The following is a 16,949-nucleotide window of genomic DNA, read 5'->3' on the forward strand; positions in this document are numbered from 1 at the left end:
TGGGTGGGTACTTTATACTAGAGGGTCAAGGTAGGCCTGTCACAGGAAGTGGCATTTAAACAGATGTCAAGGATAAGAAAAAGCCAGCCACACAAATACCAGCAGAAAGAACTAGAAAGGGAACCAAGAAGTGGAGCATTATCTAGAAGAGGAAGAGAGGGTAAGTGAGGGCTTCTTTGTTTTCTTGTTTTTCAGTCTTGAGTGAAAGTACTAGAAAGTGTTAATTTGCTGATTTCCAGAGAAGAGAAATACTGGGGACATCCTAGAGAAAGAGGAGAATAGCAATAGTAGAACTCTTGGTAAGCCCCAAGCCCAAGTGAAAAAGTTGATCTTTTATAGGAGCAGCTGTTTCTTCCATAGTAACAAGAGGGAGAGCAGAGAAAATGATTTAGATGTCAGTGGGGTCTGGAGTTAGATGGTAGAGAAATGAATAATCTTCTTTTTTTAATATTTATTTTTAGGTAGACACAATATCTTTATTTTATTTTTATGTGGTGCTGAGAATCAAACCCAGTACCTCACACATTCTAGGTGAGCGCGCTACCACTTGAGCCACATCCCCAACCCAGAAATGAATAATCTCTTAATGTTTAGAAAGTAAAGACTGTAGGTCTCTAAGCAGGATGCGGTGGCACACACCTGTGATCTAAGAACTCCAGAGCCTGAGGAAGAGGATCAGAGGATTGCTAGCTAGTTTGAGTCCAGTCTTTGTTTCTTTTTAATTATTTATTTTTTGTACTGGGGGTTGAACCTAGGGACACTTTAGCTCTGAGCTATATCCCCCAGTTGTTTTTATTTTTTGAGACAGGGTCTCACTAAGTTGCTGAGGCAGGGATGTAGGTAGCTCAGTGGTAAAGTGTCCCTGGGTTCAATCCCTGGTAGCACAAAAAAGGAAAAACTAATGTGTACTCCTACTATTTTTTTAAGCATTTATTTTTTAGTTTTAGTTGAACATAGTAATCTATTTTATTTTTATGTGGTGCTGAGGATAGAACCCAGTGCCCCACGTATGCTAGGCGAGCGCTGTACCACTGAGCCACAACCCAAGCTCCCCAACCCCCCCCCACTCCTACTATTAAAAAAACAAAATTAACTATAAAACAGCCTCAGGCCGCTCCTTCAGGAGATATTTCAGAAGACAATGCTATCAGAGGAGATGACAGCTTCATGTGTTCTATCATTCCTAAGGACTTTCCAGTGAGACAAGACATGGAGGTGGAAAGCAATAATATTGATAATCCTGTCCCTGTGTGAGCCTAGGCTAATTGTGTTTGTGTCTCCTTCTTTTTAAAAGAATTTAACCTTTATTTTTATGTGGTACTGAGGATCAATGTGCTCTACCACTGAGCTACCACCCCAGCCACCTGTGTCTTCATTTTTAAATTTTTCTTTTTGGTACTAGGGATTGAACCCAGAGGTGCTCTACTACTGAGTTATATCCCCAGCATTTTTTATTTTTTTTATTTTGAAACAGAGTCTCACTAAGTTGCTAAGGATCTCACTAAGTTTCTGAGACTTGCCTTGAATTTGAAATCCTTCTGCTTCAGCCTCCTGAGCCACTAGGATTACAGGCTTGCATGCACCTGGCTCCACCTCTTGCTTTTGACTGAAAGCAGGGTGACATCAGACTTTCAAGTCCCCACTGCCATAACAACTCTAGGTCACTGGCCCATGCTGACCAGTTCTAACTGGAACCTGTTCTTACAGATTTTATGGTTAGGGGGAATTAGCCTTATCTCCCTTAGTTCCAAGATCTGGTCTGTGTAAGGTTCATAAAAGTCATCCCACCACCGCCCCCAGCTTTGTTTCAAGATAACTTGTGTTCTTCTTTTGGGTCCTGCATTTCTTCAACAGATAACAGGTAGTTTGCTAAGGAATGTAACATATCCTGTGGACTTAAGTCAGGCAGGCCGGCAGGTAAATTGCTTTTTTTTTTTAAGCTGTAGATGGACACACTATCTTTATTTTTTTATGTGGTGCTGAGAATTGAACTGGAAATCTCGACATTTAATAAGTAAGGGACCTGAGATTCAAAGACACTAACCCACTTGCCTAACTCATATATTTTAGGCAAGCGCTCTACCACTGAGTCACAACCCCAGCCTGGTAAATTGTTTTTCAGAGGTGAAAACCTAGGGATCAGCACAGTGGGCCCAGTTTATAGAATCTCATGTTTCCACTGTTCACATCTGTCTGTTCCCTATCATAGGTATGTCTACATGTACATTTTTAAAATAGACTATACTGTATAACCTAGGTGCACAGTAAGCTATACCATCTAGGTTTGTGTAAGTATACGCTATGATGTTTGAACAATGACAAAATGGCCTACAACAATGACAAATGCTCAGACAGTATTCTTGTTGTTAAAGGATGCATGACTGACTGTACCCGAGTTTGTACAACAAACATTTAGTATCCAACACTTAGTAGCTAAGTGAACTTGGGCAAGTTTTCTAACTTCTCTGTATCTTAGTTTCCCCTCAGATTCACATCTTTAAAATACAAATAACAATAGTAACTGCCTTCAAACTGACTGTTTGGAAGATTAAATGAACTTACATGGATAAAAAGTTTAGACAATGCCTGGTAGAGAACAAGCACTAGATAACCAAAGACACAAAACATACATGCAACTTAATATAATATAAAGCCAGTTTCTTTCCTTTTAGATGTACTTTCCTCAATTCCACCACTTATTGTTCACTGTGTATCAGGAACTGTGCCAAAAATATTACATAGCTTATCACATTTAATCTTTGCTGTACTCCTTTGAGTCAGTCTCTTTTTTTTTTTTTTTTTTTTGATACTGGGGATTGAACCCATAGGTGCTTTACCACTCAGCTACATCCACAGCCTTTTCTTTAATTTTTTTTTTATTTTGAAACAGGGTTTCACTAAATTACGAGGTTGGATTGGAACGTGCAGTCCTCCTCACTCCTGAGTTGCTGGGATTATAGTTGTGCACCACTGTGCCTGGAAATCTCAACATTTAATAAGTAAGGGACCTGAGATTCAAAGAAACTAACGCACTTGCCTAACTATCTGATAGTATTCAGTGACATGTATCTGAGTTCATGTAAACATGTCTGAATTTTTATTCTGCTGCAATGGTCTACCCAAAACACATTACACACTTCTCATGAAAATTGATGTTCCAGGTCTTTGCCTTTTCTCCACCATAATGGTGCCCGCATTTGACTGTGTTCTTTGCTATGTCTTCTCACAAGGCTTTGAGGATCAAGCAATTCCTGGTCATAAAAAAACAAAAATCATTCCATTTATCAATGGATTAGGATAAAAACTGGTAATAAAATCAGGTACAACTACAAGAGGATACATGGGAGGAAATCAACCTGGATCTATAAGGAATTGCACATGAGATGGCACACATATTTTTACTGTATCAAGATCATGATCATCTTACCATGTCAAGCTGAAAATGTCACCACTGTCTGGACAGTTAGCATATTTAACTATGTATCTGGTCTTTCTTTAGCTATGAAAGTGCTATAGTGGTAGATTCAGTTGGTTCAGTACTAAATATGTAAAGTTTTGAACTGAAAAAAAATTGATGTTCCAGAAACTAATCAACAGAAACCCTCCTGTTACAGATGTCTTTTGGAGTAACCAAAGTGTGATGATCTTGAAACATCACGATTCAGGTTAAGTTAAAAGACTTACATAGTGTTAGTTACTATTACTACTCCTCCCTTAGCCTCTTTGTAAAAATATTTTTAGCTGTAGATGGACATAATACCTTTATTTTATTTATTTATTTTTTTTAACGTGGTGCTGAGAATTAAACCCAGTGCTTCACACATGCTAGGCAAGAACTCTACCACTGAACTACAACCCCAGCCCCTCCCTTAGCCTTTTAAGAGAAGGAATCAGGTCTTAACTGTCTTTGCATTTCTAGAAACCAGCCCAGTACCTAGCACATAGAAGTTGCTTAATAATTATTGTTTGATTTAAATTATGTCTCCATTGAAACTTACCTAGGTTACAGGACTTTGCTAAGTACTATCATCTAAATTTTTCTCCTTTAATTCCCACCACCATCCTTCAAGGTTTATATTATTATATCCATTTTACAGATGAGGTTACTGGTATACAAAGTTATGCTAGGCACAGTGGCATGCACCTGTAATTCCAGAGACTCAGAAGTCTGAGACAGGAGGATTGCAAATTTGAGGCCAACTTCATCAATTTACCAAGACCCTGCCTCAAAGTCTATAGATTAAAACATTTTTAAAAGATTGGGGATTTAACTTAATGGTAAAAGCACCCTTGGGTTCAATCCCCAGTAATAAAAACAACAACAACAAAAAGTTATTGAATATCTTGTCCAAATTCACACGACTAGTGAAAAGCAAAATCAGAACTAGAATCTAGGTCTTTTACTCCCAGATTTATTTCACCCCAGCTGCAAGCTGTATTTGCATTGTCTAGGTGTGTAAATAGATGTCTTAGACATGATATAGACAGCATCATCAACTTCTAAGTCAGTTTTGACTTTCATCAGGGTCACCAGGCATCAGCAGACTCTGCTTCAAATGTCACAACACCAGTCATCAGAAAGAGTTAGGAGCAAGGGCAGTTCTTGACTCCTAAGATCATGTCCAATTCCACAGCACTTTGTCTACATTTTACACAGTGTCAAACTCCATGCTTTAGATCATCTGCTAAAATTAAACGTGGTAGAAACACATCAGCTCTCATTCCTACATTCCTCAGTGACTGGCCTTGCATGGAATGAAGTGGCAGCTGAAGTACAGCGGAAAAAGATTAGACTCAGAGCCAAAAGGTGGAGATAGTGTTAACTATTAACTTCATAAACTCACCAAGGACAGGAATTGAGGCTACTTCATCCTGCCATTATTAGAATATCAATAAATGTTAAAGGCATGATTTTTTTTCTTTTAGGAATCGAGTCCAAGGCTGGTGTATACTAGGCACATACTCTATCCCTGAGCTATAACCCCAGCCAAAGATTATCCTGGCAGAAAACTGGGGACAGAGGGGCAAGATTGTAGACAAGAAGACAAAGAGACTTTTTAAAAGCCAAGCAAGCAATAAAAAGGGTCTAAGCTCAAACAATGAGAACAGGGATCAAGAACAGGAAAGATAACTATACTATATATTTATTAAAAAACATTTTAGAAATAAGATTTTTAAACTATCCAGGCACTTTGGCACATGCCTATAATACCAGTGACTCTTGAGGCTGAGGCAAGAGGATTGCCAGTTTAAGGCCAGCCTTAGGATCTCAGTGAGACCCTCAGCATCTTAGCAAAATCTTATCTCAAAAATAAAAAATAAAATAACTAGGGGTGTAAAACACCCCTGGGTTCAATTTCCAGTATTAAAAAATTTTTTTGAAAACTGGAATGGAATTAAATGAGGGAGGGCGTAAATGAGAGTCAGAGATAATACCAAGGTTTCTACCTTGTGTAACTGGATAATTGTTTATGTAACCACGTTTGTTAGGTTGGCTTTTTGTTATTGCTGTTGATGTTTTGCAGGGAGTTTGTACTAGGGATTGAACCCAGGGGTACTTTAGCACTGAGCTAATCCCCAGTCCTTTTTATTTTTTATTTTGAGATAGGGTCTCACTAAATTGCTGAGGCTAACCTCAAATTGTGATCCTCCTGCCTCAGCCTCCTGAGTCACTGGGATTTTATGCATGTATCACCATTCCTGACTTGTTGAGGGTTTTTGTTGATTTTTTTTAAGGAAGAATAAAAGATGGCTTGTGTTACTCACATGAAGTTTTCAGAAATGTGGTTTTCCTGGGTTTTTTTTTTGGGGGGGGGGTTGTTTGTTTGTTTTCTAGTACTGGCAATTGAACCCAGGGGTACTCAATCACTGAACTACATATTTAGCCCTTTTTGTTTTTTTGAAACAGGTTCTTGCTAAATTGCTGAGGCTGGCCTCAAACTTGCAATCCTCCTGCCTCTGCCTCCTGAGTTGCTGGGATTATAGGAGTACGCCTCCATGCGTGGTTGTCGTTTTTAGGTTTTGCTTTTCATTTCTAGTAAAAATGATTTCCAACTTTTCTACAGCTGGGAATGTAGGTGCAAATTATTTCATAATACATTCTGTTGTTGGTGGTTTGTTGCTTTCTCTTCCTAAACTTCCCACCAACTGCTTTTTGTTATTACTGTTATTGTTGTCTTGTTTAATTGGCATTTGTTGGCCAGAAATAAAACAACATTCCCAGCATGTTGCCTTCTTAAGGGAAAACATAGAAACCTACAAAAATACAATTATCCTTTGTTGGGTGACTAGGTGAAGAGAAAACAGATCATAGTTAAGTTTGAAAAAAAGAAAAACAAGACATAGCCTATTTTGTCTACAAACAGCATGTTCTGGTTCTTTCCCACCCAATCCTCTTTCTAGAGAGAGGGAATGAGATATCATGTTTAGGAAAATGAGGCAAAAAGGATCTGGGAAAGAGAGAAAAAATATTTGAGGAGTTCTAGGCTCTACCAACGTTCTAAGGAGAGCAAAGAAAAATGAACTGTTTTTTTGCATCCTCCTTCTAACATCCCCTTGGAGAACCACATTCCAGCTACCCTGGACTATACATCCTCCTTCAGGATGATTCACAAATGTCCTTCTTCAGGTGGAACTGACCACTCCCTTGTGCCCCACCTCTACCCTGAACAACCTTTTTTTTTTTTTATTTTGTGAAAAAGCTTTTTTATTTTAAATCAAATTGGTTCACCAATCTAATCATAACAATGCTCAACATTTCCCATTTTTGGCAATTTCTATCACTCTCAATTTTGGGTAAGTCTACCCTATGTTCCCAGCATCATCGCACCCATGGTCCTCAGCAACCATTCCAGAAAACAGAGATGATCTAGTAATACTATCTGTTCTTAATTTCATTAGTAAGTTTAAAATTTTTCTCTATTAAAAATCATTAATAAAGTGTTCATGCTTCTTATGAAAGGCTTGACATCATACAATGGTCCTTGTATGGAAACAAAAACAGTTTTCCACTATAGTCTTTATCATATAACTGTTAAAAGGAAAAAAAGGAAGAGCCGTATTTCTTGAATTTTTTTCAAACCCTGAATAAATTCTCAATCTATGAATGAAACACAAAACCCACATTTATTATTGGAACTATTTTTCTTATTTGAGGTTTTTTTCTTTTTCAGATCCTGAATTTCTTCTAAGTCTACAATGAAACAGCCAAAGGATTGGAAACATTGGTTCTGAGACAGACCCACTTGGTAATGAGAAAGTCCAATTCCAACTGGGGAAATTTACCTGAGTCCCAGCCTTTCAGTTTAACATTACACCTACCACCTAGAAAAATAAATCCAAGTACCCATCTGGGTTGAAGGAAAAGAGTTACTTGTGACTTTATAAAAAATGGAACTATGTAATGTAAAATTCCAAAAAAAAAAAAAAATTCAAATGGTTCTACATAAGACATTTTTGTTTCTTTTTCTTAGGAAAAAGGAGTTATATGGAAATTTCTCATTCTTTTTCTTCTATGTCCAAAGTTGAAGGTAGGTCATACTATAGGGTCCATCACACCTTCTTAACTAAAAGACTACTCATGCTACTTTTCTTCCAGTTTTGGCTGCATGGAAAACTAACTCTACTGTGCTGTAGGACTCCACAAAACAGGATGAATGAAGCTCTAATACAGCAGCTTCTCATCTTAGGAAGGTGAATAGGGTTCCATTGTGGACTCAAACTGGGTTGTTTGCTTTTACCATTCTTTCAACTAAATGTAAGCATGTACTCACAGGATTAGCCGCTACGCTATCTGGTCAGTCTGTAGAAGAATGACAAAATTTAAAAACAGCAAAGGTTCCAAGACTTGAAAAAGTCAACAACAACTTCTGTCTCTAGGAGAAAAATCCCTCCTTTCATCCAAAAATGTGGATTTACAGATGTAAAAATTTGTATTTGTACAGAATCTCTTTAGGTTTATCAGTAATGAAATCAATCTTGATATCTTGTCTTTATGCTTCTTTATCACATCAAAGGGTTATCTGCAAAACCAGACCTTCATTTCTATCCAGTAAATCTATGTCACAAGATGAACCAGGATTTAGAGATATATGTAACTTTTTAACATCTCTTTCTTTTCAAATTACAACAAATATTTGGAATTTACTGCTGCAGTATAGTGGCCAAAACTGGAAGACATTTTTTTTAAAAACCCTGAAGTCATTCATACTTGCCATTTATTATTCTTGTTTGGAACAAAAGGCTAAGAATTTACAAATACCACGATCTAAGCACCCGTTTCAAATTAAACATCAGCCTTCAGCATGCAAAATAATTTTTTTATAATTAAGCAAATTGCATAAGACCCATCAGTTGCTTTTTTTCCTTCTTGGAGAAGTCAGCAGGATAACTGAACCCTCAGGGCATCTTTCTGTGTTGCATCTGAAAGGTGAAACAAAAGAAAAGCAGTCTTTTCCATACCATGTTTGTGAAACTGATGTGAACTGATCTTCTTACCTCTTTCCCAACTGTGGAGGTAATGTGTAGAAAGGTATCCATATTTCAGTAGGGAAAGTAGCTGGATTAAAGAAGCAGGACTACCCGCTCTAGAAGACAATATGGAAGTACCTGCCAAATCCTGAATTCAGAATTTCGTTTTGAGATGAATATAAAAGCACTTAAATATCAGGAAAGTGGTCATTCTGTGTGACAAGGATTCTTGCATGGTCCATCAGATGCAATTGGCTTTCTGGGTACCTGCCTGCCCCCAGCCCAGAAGCCAAATGGTCAGATGACGGAGGCGCTCCTCACTTGGCCATCTTCACTTCTTCTGAAAAGAATCTGGGACTCCTTCTTGTATCTACTTGTTCAGGGTCTGAATCCCCGCCCCTTGACTTGGATTTTTTGAGGACTCCATGTGCATCCTCAAGCTTAGCATAGTGGCTCATGCAGGCAGTATGGAACAGTGGAAGAAGCAGACAGTCTGCTTAGCAGCAGCAGACATCCCAAATAAAGGGCAAGGTGAGACTAGGGAAGCTAGTTTTCTGAAGGCACAGTTTTGTTTTGTTTTGTTGCTGGGAATTGAGCCCAGAGATGCTTTACCATTGAGCCATATCCACAGCTCTTATTATTTTTCATTTTGAGACAGAGTCTCACTAAGTTGCTGAGGCTGGACTCGTACTTTTGATCCTCCTACCTCGGCCTCCTGAGTCACTGATATTACAGGCATGCACCACCAGGACACAGTCTTTACTTATATAATATATTTATTTGGATTGGTTTAGAGGAGCTAATATAGATTAGTGGGTTAAATCTCCCAAGCAACCTTCCTCATTAAATAATGGTTAAATTAAAAAGTCATTTTTTTTAGACTTTTACCTCCTTGAGATCAGTGACTTCTTTACTTCTATATTCCCAAGGAAAGAGCACTACCTGGGACATAAAAACCTAGGTTGGATGTTTGTGAAACTGATGTGAAATGAACTTCTCACCTCTTTCCCATTATTCCCTTGTGGTGAAATATCCTTCCCCTCATTCCCCTCTCCTCTGCCTGGGGAAACTTTGATTGATCATTCAAGTCCCAGTACAAATATCACTTTCTCTTTGAGACCTTTGTGCCCATACCCAGATAAAACTAATTTTGCCTTTGCTCTGTTGCACAGAAACTTACATACAAATAATGATCATTTCACAACATCCCTTTTTTTTTTTTTTTTTTTGGTGGGGGGTTGTTACTGGAAATGGAACCCAGGGCCTCATGCATGGTAGGCAAGTGCTCTACCACTGAGCTAGACTTCCAGCCCCTTATAACATCCTTAATGAGTTCACACACAATGTACGGTGACAAGAATATACAACATTGTCATTTTTTTGTTTGTTTGGTATAAGTTTTGGTCCTTGGAATTGAACCCAGTTCCTCTCACATGCTAGGCAAGGGCTGAGCTAGACTCCCAACCCCTAGATACAAATGTTTTGGATGAGCAATCTATCTGCCGTGACCAGTATGGATACCATGCTGGCAACAGGAAGACCAGAGTATGTGAGAGAAGATGAGGCCTAAATGAAAGCAGGAACACAGGGGATGGAGTTGTAGCTCAATGGTAGAGTGCTTGCCTAGCATGTGTGAGGCACTGGGCTCCATCCTCAGCACCACATAAAAATAAATAAAGGTATTGTTTCCATCTGCAACTAAAAATTTTTTTAATTAACAAAAAAAGAAAGCAGGAACATAGAGGATAGAAAAGAAGAGGAAGGAGAAGAGAAGTGTTCAAGAGCTGAGGAAAAGGCAAGAATCATGTGGGCTGCAGATTTCCAGGCTGGGAACACAGGAAAAGAAAAGACGTTACAGGGGGTGCTGGGGTTGTGGCTCAGTGGTAGAGCACTCACCTAGCATGTGCGAGGCTCTGGGTTCAATCCTCAGCACCACATAAAGATAAGTAAATAAAATAAAGATATTGTATCCAACTACAACTAAAAAAAAAAAAATTTAAAAAAGAAGGAGTTACAGGGAATCTGCTAAAGATAATGCTGAACATGTTGAATTTGAAGTGTGTGGCACATCTAGATGGAAATAGATGGTGAAATGGCAAGTGGATATACGAATTTGGAGCTCAGGAAAGAAACTAGAGCTAGAATCACAAATTTGAGGTTTTAATCCAAAGGAAATCCATAGGTGGTATCCAAAGGCATAGAGATTCTACAAGAAATGTGAATAGAGGGTATGGTTAAGGATGAAACCCTAGAAGGCAGTAGCATGTAAAGAAGGTAAAATGAAGAGGTAAGTGGGGGGTGGGAGTACAAACTATTATAAAGGAAAAGAATGAGAGAATTTGGGAGGAGTCAATGTCTAGAAAAAATACTTCAAGACCTAATGCAAGAAATTAAGATGGCTCCTCCTTCATGAACTCTATTTCTTTATGAATTAGAAGGTCATTAACAGCCAGGCGTGGTGACGCAGGCCTGTAATTCCAGCAAGTCAGGAGGCTGAAGCAGGAGAATCCAAATTTGAGGCCAGCCTCAGCAAAGTTGAAAAATAAAGTAAAATAAGTATTTCTTGGAAAGCTGGGAATGGAGCCACCATTTGACCCAGCTATTCCCCTTCTTGNGTGAAGAGCCAGCTGAATGTTGAAGATACCAACCATTAGTTTCACTGGCTTATTTGGTTGTGGGCATTTTTTTTTTAAATGTCAGGGATTCTCAGAAACTATAGGAATAGAGAAGGCACATAATTGAAACTGGGAAGCCAGGCTAGCTGTGGCAGAAAAGAAAGACAGATTTGGAGAAAGAATTTAAGTGACTGGGTTGGGTCTCTTGTGAGGTTTAAGATTAGTGGGAATAAGGCAAGCAGGAGGCTGGGAGGTTATAGTCAGAGGAAAAAGAATATTTCCAGTTTCAGAGTTGGAAGTTAATAGGTGATGGAAGTTTGAGAGAGAAGCTATAAGAGTTGAAATCTGGAGTGTAGAAAGAGATATAGATTACAAGAGACCTAGCAGTCAAGGAATGGGAGGCCACCATGCTGAATATATTGTTTACATGGAAGTTGAAATTACCCGTATGATGGCAGGGGTTGATGCTGAAAGGAGAGCTGCAGGACAGGTGCCATAATCTCAATAAAGCAAGTCACAAATGACAAAAGTAGAATCTTGTGTGATTTTCCCACAGGCCTAAGCAGAAGACTAAAGAAGCTAGATTGGGGCTGGGATTGTGGCAAAGCTGTGAGCGCTTGCCTAGCACAGGTGGGACCTGGGTTCGATCCTCAGCACCACATAAAAATAAAAAATACATTGTGTTGTGTCCATCTACACCAAAAAAATAAATACTTGAAAAATTTTTAAAAAATAAAAAAATAAAGAAGCTAGATTGAGATAAACTGTGTGGTATATGCCTATAATCCCAGCAACTCAGGAGGTTGAGACAGGAGGATCCCAAGTTCGAGGTCAGCCTCGGCAATTTAGAGAAGCCCTAAGCAACTTAGTGAGACCCTGTCTCAAAATTAAATATAAAAAAAGGGCTGGGGAATGTAGCTCTGGGGTAGAGTATGTGCCTAGCATGTATGAGGCCCTGGGTTTAATCCCCAGCACCATAAATACACACAAAATCTGGGATACAATGATAATGAAAATTATGATATAAAATTTAATATATTGATTAATATACAAAAAATTTTGTATATTAAAAGTTTATTATAAAATTGGAACTGCACTTGCCTAGCATGTGTTAGGTACTAGGTTTGATTCTCAGCACCACATATAAACAAATAAATAAATAAAGGTCCATCAATAACTTAAAAAAATAAGTTTTTATATCTACCTGGAAGACTGTAAGGGTATACAGGAAAACATCTGTAGTGAGCATATGGGATTATAGTTGATTTTATTTATTTTTTCTTTATACTTCTTTTGTGTTTTCCAAATTTTCTATAAGTCAGAGGCATTGTATTTACAATGAGAAAAGAAATGACATTTTGTGAAATAATTTTTTAAAAGAGTAGAATTTAAAAATACCATCAGGCAATTATGTCAGCTCTGAATTTGTGAGGCATTTGCCATTTATAAACATGTCTATCTCCTCGAGGAGCTGAAATAAACATATATCATGGTTCAAACTGATGCTCAAACTATCATTAAAGTAATATCTTGTCAGATTGCCACAGCTTCTGACTCAACCAGGAATCCTACAGAATTCTCATGCTCTCTGCTCATTCTACACCATCCATGTCCCCATAACTTGAAGAATAGTGGAATACAGTGGCACACACCTGTAATCCTAGCTACCTGGGAGACTGAGGCAGGAGGATTAGGAGTTCAAGGTCAGCCTCAGCAATTTAGCAAAACTGTCTCAAAATAAAAGATAAAAAAGGGCTGGAGCTCAGTGGTGAAGCACCCCTGGATTCAATCCCCAGTAACAACATCAACAACAACAACAACAAAAAACCTTCCCACACACAAACTAACTTGAAGATAAATCACCACAGCCATGAATTTGCAGTTATATTTGTTTGTATCTTTTTTTTTTTTTTTTGGTACTAGGGATTGAACCGAGGGGTGCTTTACCACGGAGGGACATCCCCAGCCCATGTTAGCATGCACCACTTGCCCAGTACCATTATTTCTAAAGAAAAGATAAAATTCAGTTCCTTTATTTTATGGGGTCGGATACTGGGGCTTGAACTCAAGGGCATTTGATCTAATAAAATATAATTAATTATTTTGTATTTTACTTAGAGACAGTGCCTCACTGAGTTGCTTAGCACCTCACTTTTGCTGAGACTGGCTTTGAACTCGTGATCCTCCTGCCTCAGCCTTCCTAGCTGCTGGGATTACAGGTGTGTGCCAGGCGTGCAGACTCAGTTCCTTATTTTCCAGTCTTTTTCAAGTCTTTCCTCTTTTCACTTCCACTTCCAATTATGATGCTGCATTCATGTCATTGTTGTTCTATGCAACATTTTTGCTACTTCTACTCCCTTGAATTGAATGTCTTTCTTCTTGTATGTTTGTCGAGAAAATATCTACTTATCTTTCAGGATTCTGTTAAAGTACCTATTACCTTTTCTATAAATATTTTCTTGATGTTTGTCCCCAACTAGGTAGAAATCACTATTCCCTCATTTGAATGGTTGCTATAGCATTTGTAACATTTTTGTGCATTTATTGGTTTACATATGTGTGTTTTTCAATAGATTATAAACTCTTTAAGGACACGGAAATAATCTTATTCATCTCAGTATCCCAAGTACCTAACATAGAAGTTGACATACATTTTCTATTAATGTCAGGTAGTAAATATTTTGACATGGAGACCAAATGTTCCCTATCCCAACTACTCAACATGGCCTAGTAAGGTAAAAGCATAAATGAATGGGCAATAAAATTTCGATTACAAAACAAGAGACAAGCCAGATTTGTTTATAGGTCCCTGCTTATAGTGATCATAGTTGTCAATCCATGACCTAGTGTAGATGGACTTGCAATGAATTTTTTTTTTTTTTTTTTAGCCTAGTGGAAAATTAAGTGGTATGGGCAGGATTCACATCCCATTACATTCAGTCACAGATGCTGTTGGTTTCCTGTTCATATTTTCTTGGCATTCACTTCCACATGCTGAAGGCTACTTACAGGAAACACCTGCATCTCTTTGCCTGAGTTTAATTTTGTTGTGTTTTTCCCTTCTTCTCTCTGGCCAGGAAACATGTTCTGCCTGTACACAGGGCAAGCTGGAAGTTTTAGAGATTTAACATCACCAGAACCAATAACAAATGGGAATTGGTGGATAATACCCCAGCTTCCTCACCACTCCACTGGGATTCCCTCCATGTGTCCCATACTGTCTCCCAGAGTTCCCCAGAATCACTGAGGCCCAGCTGGCCCCTATGATAACTAGCCTAGTAATGTATGCATTATTGGCTCCCTTCACTTCCTTGTCTCACTGCCTTACTCTCACCCATGTTTAATGACCTCAAACCCCAGATAAGTTACTTGTACTAGACACATACTTGCTACTACATCCCAGGACTTAGCCAGAAGACCCCTGTTAAAATGCTTTTGTTGTTGGTTAAAAAAAGAAAGAAAGAAAGAAAGAAAGAAAGAGGGCTGGGGATGTAGCTCAAGTGGTAACGCACTCGCCTGGCATGCTTGGGGCACTGGGTTCGATCCTCAGCACCACATAAAAATAAAGATGTTGTGTCCACCAAAAACTAAAAAAAATAAAGAAAGAAAAGTAACATAAATTATTGGCATTCCCTAAAACACTGGCACAGAATAACCCAGTAATTATGCGAAAAAATTATAATTTTATTATTTTATTTGCTTATTTTTTCATGTGGTACTGAAGATTGAACCCAGTGCCTCACATGTGCTAGGCAAGTGCTCTACTACTGAGCCACAACCTTAACCACCTCCAATTTTTTTAAAGAGGATTTTTAGAGACTAGAACATAAAAATAGGCTTTGCCATAAAACAGCTGTGTCACTTTGGTCAAATTACTTGACCTTTCTGAGACTTTGTTCCCCTTCCAGAAAAGAGAGGCAATATTACTCACTTCACTGATTCCTACGAGAATGGAATAAAATAAGGTATTAAAAGCCGGGCATGGTGGTGCACGCCTGTAATCTCAGCGGTTTAGGAGTCTGAGACAGGAGGATTCTAAGTTCAAAGCTAGCCTCAGCAACTTAGCAAGGCACTTAGCAACTCAGTGAGACCCCATCTCTAAATAAAATATAAAAAAAGGCTAGGGATGTGGTTCAGTAGCTAAGCACCCCTGCATTCAATCCTCAATACCAAAATAATAATAATAATAATAATAATAATAATAATAATGTATTAAAAATATTCCTCCAAGTCCCCTAACTAAAACTTTAAGATGTTAAATCTTTAAATCTAAAAATCTTTTTCTCAGCCCTCATTCTTTCTTTTTGGCCACAGTTAATTTACTTTTTTGTAACTGTTTACAATATTGTTATTCACAATAATGTTTTGTTCATTTTTTTTCACTTGCATTTAGCTTATTTTTTTATGTTGCTAGTTTCAAAAAGCAGGGCCTTTTATAGCTAAATTAAATTGTGTATTTGAAATGTTTTGTAAACTGCCAAGTGTTTTGTTATTACTCACCTCATTCCATCAGTGTATTTTTATCACTCACCATGTGCCTGTCATTGTGCCAGGCTAAGAATAAAGAAAGAAGCAATGTTTGTTTTAGGATTCAAGAACTTAGAGTACGGCAGGGCACAGTGACATGTCTGTAATTCCAAACACTTGGGAAGCTGAGGTCGTAGGATCTCAAATCGAAAGCCCTTTTGGTCAATTTAGCCAGACCCTGTCTCACAGAAAAAAATTAAGAAAAGGGTTATAAAGGGATTGGGATTGTGGCTCAGTGGCAGAGCATTTGCCTAGCGTGTGTTAGGCACTGGGTTCTATTCTCAGCACCATGTATCAGTAAATAAAATAAAGGTCTATTGAAAACTAAAAAAATATTTTTTAAAAAGGTGGGGGGGTGGCTATAGATATGGCTAATGGTAGAGTACTTGCCTAGCATGTGCAAGGCCCTGAGTTTGATACCCAGTACTTCATACACAAAGAGTTTAGCTTATGAAGGTATATAAATAAGTTACCATACAGTGAGATGTATTGGGGAGGGACATGATGGAAGGATTTTGAGAGCTTCAGGAATGGAGCCCTGACTTGCCTGAAGGAGAACCTCAGGTAGAACTGGATTCCAATTCCGTCTCTACCTTTTACAGGAGGACCCTGGCCAAGATACATGACCTTTAGACAGCAAATGATTCTTCTTCTTCTTCTTCTTCTTCTTCTTCTCCTTTTTAAAATAGATATTTATTGTAGTTGTAAATGGACCTTTATTTTATTTATATGTGGTGCTGAGACTTGAACCCAGGGCCTTACACATGTAGGCAAGTGCTCTACCACTGAGCCACAACCCCAGACCCAGATTCTTCCTTTTTAAAAAAATATATATATTTTTTAGTTTTAGATGGACACAATACCTTTATTTTATTCATTTATTTTTATGTGGTGCTGAGGATCGAACCCAAGGCATCACACATGCTGGGCAAGAACTCTACTACTGAGCTACAACCCCGGCCCTAGATAGCAGATTCTTGACCTAGGAACTTAGGATAAAAAATCCCTTCTGCCAAATATATAACATCAAATCCCACCATTTTGTATAACTATAATACACCAAAAAATGTAAAAAAATATATCTTCTGCATAAAATTGCCTAGAGGACTAAACAATATAATAAATGCGAAGGACCCAGCAAAGTGCTTCTATATAATTGATGTCTAGTATAAGTGCATTCTTAGGGAAGATAGAAAAGACTTCCAAAGGAAGTAATGTGTGAGCTGAGTTTATAGGCATGAATGCTTTGCTTTATTTTTTAAAGAGGAGAAACTAACACTTTTAGAGAAACTACTAAGAATAGGAACTTAGTGGGGTTTCCCAGAATGAAGAGGGGAA

At 38.1% G+C, this 16,949-nt stretch overlaps 1 long non-coding RNA gene across 1 annotated transcript; it reads left to right on the forward strand.

Annotated features, from left to right (window-relative positions):
• Positions 1-67: 67 nt before the first annotated feature.
• Positions 68-9,356, forward strand: LOC125610389. Its single transcript, XR_007340414.1, has 2 exons — positions 68-160; positions 7,173-9,356. It is a non-coding gene; the product is annotated as an uncharacterized LOC125610389 (long non-coding RNA).
• The last annotated feature ends 7,593 nt before the right edge of the window (positions 9,357-16,949 follow it).

The sequence above is a fragment of the Marmota marmota genome, unplaced genomic scaffold, assembly GCF_001458135.2.
Source record: "Marmota marmota marmota unplaced genomic scaffold, marMar, whole genome shotgun sequence".
Classification (NCBI taxonomy): Eukaryota; Metazoa; Chordata; class Mammalia; order Rodentia; family Sciuridae; genus Marmota; species Marmota marmota.